Source organism: Arachis ipaensis, chromosome B01, assembly GCF_000816755.2.
Source record: "Arachis ipaensis cultivar K30076 chromosome B01, Araip1.1, whole genome shotgun sequence".
In the NCBI taxonomy this organism is placed as follows: domain Eukaryota; kingdom Viridiplantae; phylum Streptophyta; class Magnoliopsida; order Fabales; family Fabaceae; genus Arachis; species Arachis ipaensis.
The window spans coordinates 86,494,804-86,502,823 of NC_029785.2; the positions used below are offsets into that span (position 1 = coordinate 86,494,804).

At 36.2% G+C, this 8,020-nt stretch overlaps 1 long non-coding RNA gene across 1 annotated transcript in view; it reads right to left on the reverse strand.

Moving 5' to 3' along the window:
* The window catches only part of LOC110271572, a 9,017-nt gene extending 2,304 nt beyond the window's left edge, over positions 1-6,713 (reverse strand). The window contains exons 1-2 of the long non-coding RNA XR_002362181.1: positions 6,551-6,713; positions 6,235-6,429 (exon numbers count right to left, since the gene is read on the reverse strand). This is a non-coding gene — a long non-coding RNA (uncharacterized LOC110271572). The remainder of the gene's footprint in view (positions 1-6,234; positions 6,430-6,550) is intronic.

Below are 8,020 nucleotides of genomic sequence, written 5' to 3' on the forward strand. Positions count from 1 at the left end.
ACCTCAAACGCTGCACACCAAAGCCAGCGACCATGCCCTCTTCAAATGATCATAACTTGAGTTGTAGATGTCCAATTGAAGTGATTCTAAGTGGGTTAGAAAGCTGACATTCAGAGCTTTCCAACCATATATGATAGTCTATATTGGGCATAAAATTGGCAACATGACAAGAGGACAAAGTTGGCGCCATAAATGTGCATAAGGGAGGCCAACGTTAGGGTCAAAGTTAGACCCCTAACGTTGGCACCAACGTCCATACCAGTAAATTATGTTTGCTGCTATGAAAAGTTGGAGGCTCAAACTTTTGGTCCAACTTTGGCTAACTTCAAAACCGGTTCAATTGGTTCACTTTGGTTCTTCTTCAAACTTCAAGAGCAATCAACCAAGGCCTCTTTCAACCCAATTCCACCAAGAACAAAGGCCTAACTCAAGGCTTGAAGATCATTCTTGAAAGTATATAAATAGGATAGGATTCAAGTTATTTGCGGAGCTTTCCTGGAGAGCTTTTCCTTTGGAGCTTTCCTTTTAGAATTTTCATAATAGTTTTCGGAGAGCTTTTGAACTTGAGTGAACTTTAATTTCTTGCTTTCATTGCTTTCAATTTCATTTTACATTTGTCTTGGATCTTGGATTGGAGAATTGAAGAAATTCTGTTTCAATCTCAATCTTGGATCTCTTTGTTTATTTACTGTTTAATTGAATTTCATTTTCGGTTCATTGCTCTTCATCTATTTTCTTTGCAATTTACAATTTCGTTGCTATTGTTCTTGTTGGATCTAGGAAGGCATTGAGATCTAGACTTGGTTTTCTAGTCTCTGGGTCCTGAGATCTGAAATTCTCATTTCAATTCCCTGTTTATTGCTTTTTCTGTTAATTCACTTTATTGCTTCAAGATCCGGTTCAATCCCAATTCCCTTTCCCTCTTCTGTTTGATGCAATTTAGTTTTTCTTTGTTTAATTTCTGCAAATCCACATCCCAATCCCCTTTACATTTCAAGCAATTTACATTCCTTGCACTTTAAGATTTCACAATTTACATTTCTTGCACTTTAAGTTTCTGCCATTTAATTTCTTGTTCTTTAAGTTTCAGCAATTTAATTCCCTGCACTCTTTACTTTCATGCAATTTACATTCTGCAAGTCACAAATCACCCAACCAACACTCGATTCGCTTGACTAAATCAACCACTAAACTAAAATTGCTCAATCCTTCAATCCTTGTGGGATCGACCTCACTCCCGTGAGTTTTTATTACTTGATACGACCCGGTGCACTTGCCGGTTAGTTTTGGGTGTTTTGGGAGAAATTATTTTTCCTCCAAAATATCCCATCAAGTTTTTGGCGCCGTTGCCGAGGATTGATTAGATTGACAATGATTAAGTGAGGTGGTGGTCTAGATCAAGCATTTTCTTTATTTTTGTTCTCTGTTATAGATTGAAACCAAGGTGTTTGAGTTTTTGCCTCACTAAGAAATTCTCATCTCTGATATGAGTAATTTCAATTTACACACCAAAATAATTAAGGGGTGAATGTTGGATGCTAAGTTTGGTGTTCCACCAAAAATTTCATTAAGAACACATTGCACCCTCAGCATGATCAGTATCGGCCCCAAACCATCAGAGAAACTGCTTAACAATTGTCATGTTTCTAGTTTTTAGTTGTTTTCTAGTTCATAGTTTGTTTTCTAGTCCATAGTTTATTTCCTTAATAAAAGTACTTGATGTTTCATGCATGTATTTATTTTGCTACATATAGAAGTAGGCAAGGAACTAAGTTTGGTGTTCCCACACCAACTTAGGTTCACAGAATCACAAGCATACATGCATGCTAACTACCTCTCAAGTGCTTGGGGAACAAGCAACTTTCAAGATCTTTTGTAGGGAGTCATTCAATCTCTTGGAGGAAAAGGTACATCATCATGGACAGAGGAAGGAAATGGAACCCAACAATAATGATGACACAGATGAAACAAATAGACTCCAAGAGGTTGTATTGTTCTCTGACTGATTCTAGTTCAAATATGTTAATTGAAAGTGCAAATGTCCCCTGTTGATTAGTATCTTTCTAGATTCATTTACTGTCTGCAAGTTTGTTTGTTTTCATGTTGTTATGGCTTACTAGTCTAAGTGCTTGATTCACTTTCATCTTACTTGAATTATATGCTTTGTTCCTCATGCTTGAATAAAAGAAAAATAACTGTGAAATAGAGAAAGAGTAAAAGTCTGGTATGATATGAGACAAAATAAGATTATGTGGTGGTATGTGCTGGTTCATTAGGTGATTTATAAATAAGGCTGAATGCTGGCATGACTTTGTGATATAAACTTGAGTTACATTTCATGAGACTTGACAAATGAAAAAGGTCCAAAATAAAAGAAAGAAAATGCAAAAGAAAGAAGCAAAAAGAAATACACAAGGCTAGGCACCAATGGCTGCAAATTTGGATAAATGCCTGTGATGTTCTTGTACAAAGATAAGCTTGGATAACTAGGTTCTAAGGGGGGCTTCATCACCCGGCAACTTGGGTTAACTAACCCGGGATTGCCAACCGAAAGTCCACCATCAAGAGCTACTTTGAGACAAAGCATTTAGTAACCCAAAGAGGTGCTGGGCATCAATTTCTAAAGAATAAATAGAGATGAACAAAACAAGCTAAATGCCTGTGATGTGTGTGTGCTAAGGAGAGGCTTGAGCAAGTAAGCCCATAGGGGTGTTTCAACACCTAGCATCTTGAACCAACTGGGGCGGGAATGTTGGCTGAAAGCTTACTCTAAAAAGCTGCCTTACCACATAGCATTAAGCCTCAGCCAAGAAAGAAAAAAAATCCCAAGCAATAACAAGTCTCATTTTTTGTGTAATTCAAGTAAGGATCCAAAGGAATGTTGATGTCTCAGCCCCAGAATAAAAAAATCCCTAAGATACCATGCATAAAAATCCCATTTACCAGTATTCAATGTCTTCTAATAAAAGGCTTATACACTTCTCTGCTTCTAGTAATTTTCCTTATGTTTTACTGCTTGCTTGGGGACAAGCAAGGTTTAAGTTTGGTGTTGTGATGACAAGTCATCCTAACCTATTTTAGCTAGTCTTTTTCTTTTGTTTTCATTAGAATTATGCACTTTCTTGAGCTACAAGCAAGCTAATTGAGTAGATTTTCATGTTTCCCTTGATTGAACCAACCATATGACCTCTGCACCTTCGATGGAGTATAACTCGAGCTGTAGAGCTCCAATTGATATGCTCCCAACGGCATTGGAAAGTAGACATCCAGGGCTTTCCAACAATATATAATAGTATGGGGTGGACAATACGTTTGAGCCTCCAGAACTGGCGTTTTCGCCAACGTTTGAGGGCTAACGTCACCTCAAACGCTGCACACCAAAGCCAGCGACCATGCCCTCTTCAAATGATCATAACTTGAGTTGTAGATGTCCAATTGAAGTGATTCCAAGTGGGTTAGAAAGCTGACATTCAGAGCTTTCCAACCATATATGATAGTCTATATTGGGCATAAAATTGGCAACATGACAAGAGGACAAAGTTGGTGCCATAAATGTGCATAAGGGAGGCCAACGTTAGGGTCAAAGTTAGACCCCTAACATTGGCACCAACGTCCATACCAGTAAATTATGTTTGCTGCTATGAAAAGTTGGAGCGCTCAAACTTTTGGTCCAACTTTGGCTAACTTCAAAACCGGTTCAATTGGTTCACTTTGGTTCTTCTTCAAACTTCAAGAGCAATCAACCAAGGCCTCTTTCAACCCAATTCCACCAAGAACAAAGGCCCAACTCAAGGCTTGAAGATCATTCTTGAAAGTATATAAATAGGATAGGATTCAAGTTATTTGCGGAGCTTTCCTGGAGAGCTTTTCCTTTGGAGCTTTCCTTTTAGAATTTTCATAATAGTTTTCGGAGAGCTTTTGAACTTGAGTGAACTTTAATTTCTTGCTTTCATTGCTTTCAATTTCATTTTACATTTGTCTTGGATCTTGGATTGGAGAATTGAAGAAATTCTGTTTCAATCTCAATCTTGGATCTCTCTGTTTATTTACTGTTTAATTGAATTTCATTTCCGGTTCATTGCTCTTCATCTATTTTCTTTGCAATTTACAATTTCGTTGCTATTGTTCTTGTTGGATCTAGGAAGGCATTGAGATCTAGACTTGGTTTTCTAGTCTCTGGGTCCTAAGATCTGAATTTCTCATTTCAATTCCCTGTTTATTGCTTTTTCTATTAATTCACTTTATTGCTTCAAGATTCGGTTCAATCCCAATTCCCTTTCCCTCTTCTGTTTGATGCAATTTAGTTTTTCTTTGTTTAATTTCTGCAAATCCACATCCCAATCCCCTTTACATTTCAAGCAATTTACATTCCTTGCACTTTAAGATTTCGCAATTTACATTTCTTGCACTTTAAGTTTCTGCCATTTAATTTCTTGTTCTTTAAGTTTCAGCAATTTAATTCCCTGCACTCTTTACTTTCATGCAATTTACATTCTGCAAGTCACAAATCACCCAACCAACACTCGATTCGCTTGACTAAATCAACCACTAAACTAAAATTGCTCAATCCTTCAATCCCTGTGGGATCGACCTCACTCCCGTGAGTTTTTATTACTTGATACGACCTGGTGCACTTGCCGGTTAGTTTTGGGTGTTTTGGGAGAAATTATTTTTCCTCCAAAATATCTCATCAACTTTCTCAGGCATTTATCCATAAAAATCTTAACCATCAAACCAGTCATAATCTCTACTTTAGCAATCTTGACTCAAGCCAACTTAACTATTTTTCAGCTTAGTTCTCTATCAAAGACTCAAGAAAATTATTTATTTTAAATTTATTAAACACTTTTCAAAACATAACCTTTCATTAGAAGTAATCAAATAAAACTTTCTCAAGTTTACTAATTTTCCAAAGATTAAAAAATCATCTCTCTTGACTATTCAAATTCAAATATTATAAATTCATTAAACTTCTAAACAACAATCCTTTATTTTAAACCTAAAACATAATTCTTTTCATATTAATTCAATCTCAAAACATGGTTTCTTTCTTAAATAATTTATTTTGAAAGTATAAACCTTTTCTTGGTAAATCGACTTCAAAGTAGAATAATTCTTTTCTTAACTAAATAAAACTTAAATAATATCATTTTCCAAATCCAAATCTTCTAAAATAACTTTTCAAATAAAACCTCAGATTTTATAAAATTTCGGCAGCACCTCCCCTAAAACTCGGACTTAGCCACCCTTACGGGTTCCCTCTTTCTCCACAAATCACCAGCCCTTTTCTCAACAATTTTCAAACGGGCAATTCTCAATCAATCAGACATTCACAATTCATAATAATTAACAAGTCAATCTTACTCCACAATTCCAACTAATCCATCAATCCAACTCCAATCTCATCAATTCATATTTACTTTTCACATATCATAGAATCCTTTCAAAATTAAACTTAATCAACTAGTAATCCCAAAAGAATCAGCCTTTCGTAATTTAAAGTCATTTACTTGTTAACAAAGTAACTGTTTTAATTTAGAAATCATATTTCAAGAGAATAATTTGGTAATCAAACTTCAATCTTTTAACAGTTCTCAAGCATAACTCTAATCACAAATCAACATTAACAAGCATCAAAACCAATCCCAACCAGTCACAAGTCAATTTCACAGCCATTCCAACATGTCAAATTACCATAATCAGCAGCAAACGCTTATTCTCAATAATCAAAATACAGCCACAACTTAAACCATCATCACAATAATCCCAAACCAAACACAAATCCAACTCAGTTCATCAAATATCAACACGACAACCTTTCAACATTTAACTCATCAAATTTCAATTTAACAAGTATTGTCAAATGAATCACCATTCACAACCACATTTCACCCAATTCAGCAATATCACACAAGATCAGAATTTTCAATAAAATCAGTCAAAATCAGGAAACCAATATCAGTCACAGCATTAACCAAAATTAACCTTGTCAAATTAATTACTCACAATAACAAAACCCAGTGACATTTTCAGCCATAACCTAAACTCAATAAACTGATTGAAATACTAAAACATTATATTAATACCAAACTCAATTCAAATTTCACAACCTTAAACTGAGTTTATTTCAGTCAGTTAATCACACAAAATATTTATAAATTATTCGCAATTATTCACTAAACTACATTGGCATTCATAAATTAAAATGATTAACTTTTAAAATAAATCCCCTACCTCGATTAGCCGAAATTCGATAATCAAACACAACACAGCCTTCTTTTATTTTTAATTCGTAGTGGCAACAACCTCCTTGAACCGAACTAACAGCAGTGGCATTTCTGATCACTTCTCAGCAGCAGTAGTGGCATGAACTAATCAATTCAGAACCAGAATAGCACTCTTGACAAGCACCAACGACCTCGGTGGCAGCTGCGGTGGTGCAGAGTAACTCACAGTGATAATTTTGTTTAATACAAACAGTCTCAATGACAGGCTTCATAGTAGAGACAAATTGGGCGACAAGGAAGACTCAAAAACAGGGTAAGCTTACCAAAATAGTAGTGGTTCTAATGGTGGTTTCCTGGGCAGCTCGAATGTTGGTTCCCAGTGACGGAGGGCTCCGACAACTCGCAGAACCCAAAGGCAGAGACAGAACAGGGGATAAAAATGAGCACTGACATGGATGAATTGCTTCAGACCTCAGCAAGTTCCAACGAACTTCTCGGAGACAACTACGGTGGCGCGGTGGTTTGGCGACGGCAGCGACTTCCATCAACCGCAGTAGCGGTGAAGAGACGTGGCGTTGATGACAGAAGACATCTTCCTCCTCTATTCGCGAGTTCTATCTCTCTGGCTTTGCTATAAGTGGCGGCGGCTGGCTCTGTGATGAGGACGACGGCGGCGCAGTGAGGGCGACCGCGACGGGAGGCACAGCGATGCCTTCCTCCTCCTGCTCTTGGCTCGGGCTCGTCTCCCTCCTCTGGCTCCTTCTGCGAACGTCCTCTCCTCGCGAAATGGCGGCAGCGTCGCAGAGCTTCGACGGCAGTGACGCGGGTAGCAGCTCGCGGGGCTGACGACGGCGACGGCGCAGAAACGACGGCTTTAGCAAGGCGGCTAGACGGCTCTCTCTCTCCGCGGTTCCGTTTCCGACGACGGCTCAGCAGCAATGACCGGTGGCGACACCCGACGGAGGTGACGACGGCGTCTCCCTCCTCTCCGATTCCAAGCCCTCTATTCTCCCTTTTTCATTTCTCTGTTTCTTCTTTTTTTTTTGTTTATGCGTGTTGTGTTTAGGAAGGGGGTGGGGTACAGCTGAGGGATGGTGAGGGTGGAAGGGTTAGGGTTTGAAATTAGGAATTAGGGTTTCTGATTCAATTTGAGAATTTGGGGTTAGAAATTAGGATTTTATAAAAGAATATGGATAGTTATGAATAGATATTTTGATAAAATTGAATAGTAGAGTAATTTTAGAATCAAATATACTCTATTAAAAATATTTAGGAACATTATTTATCAACATATGGCTAAGTGCAATCAATTATTTCTAATTTACATTATAAAATGAACAAGTTAATTATATTTTGTAAAGTACAATTTAAATTCAAATATCAATTTTCTAGATTAAATCATACAAATATCTATTATTTTTCTATCTCTGAAACTTTAATTCCAATTTATAAAATAATTAATTATAATAAAATGGTACATAAATATTAATTGACGTAAACTTAAAGCATTTATAAAAATCAAACTAATCATTTCTAATAAATTAATTTCTAGGAGTTCAAATTAATAACATAATTCATTAAAAATAAAATTTATTTAAATTAAATTTTACAATTCTTTCTTATTTTTCAATTACCAAAATTATAATTTCAATCATACCAAATATCTAATAAAGTTTATATAAAAATTCTAATTAATTTAAACTCTAATTATCATGAAACTCCATTTAATTACCTTTAGTAAAATAATCTTCTTAAAATAAAGTTATCAACAAATATAATAAATCACAAATAAC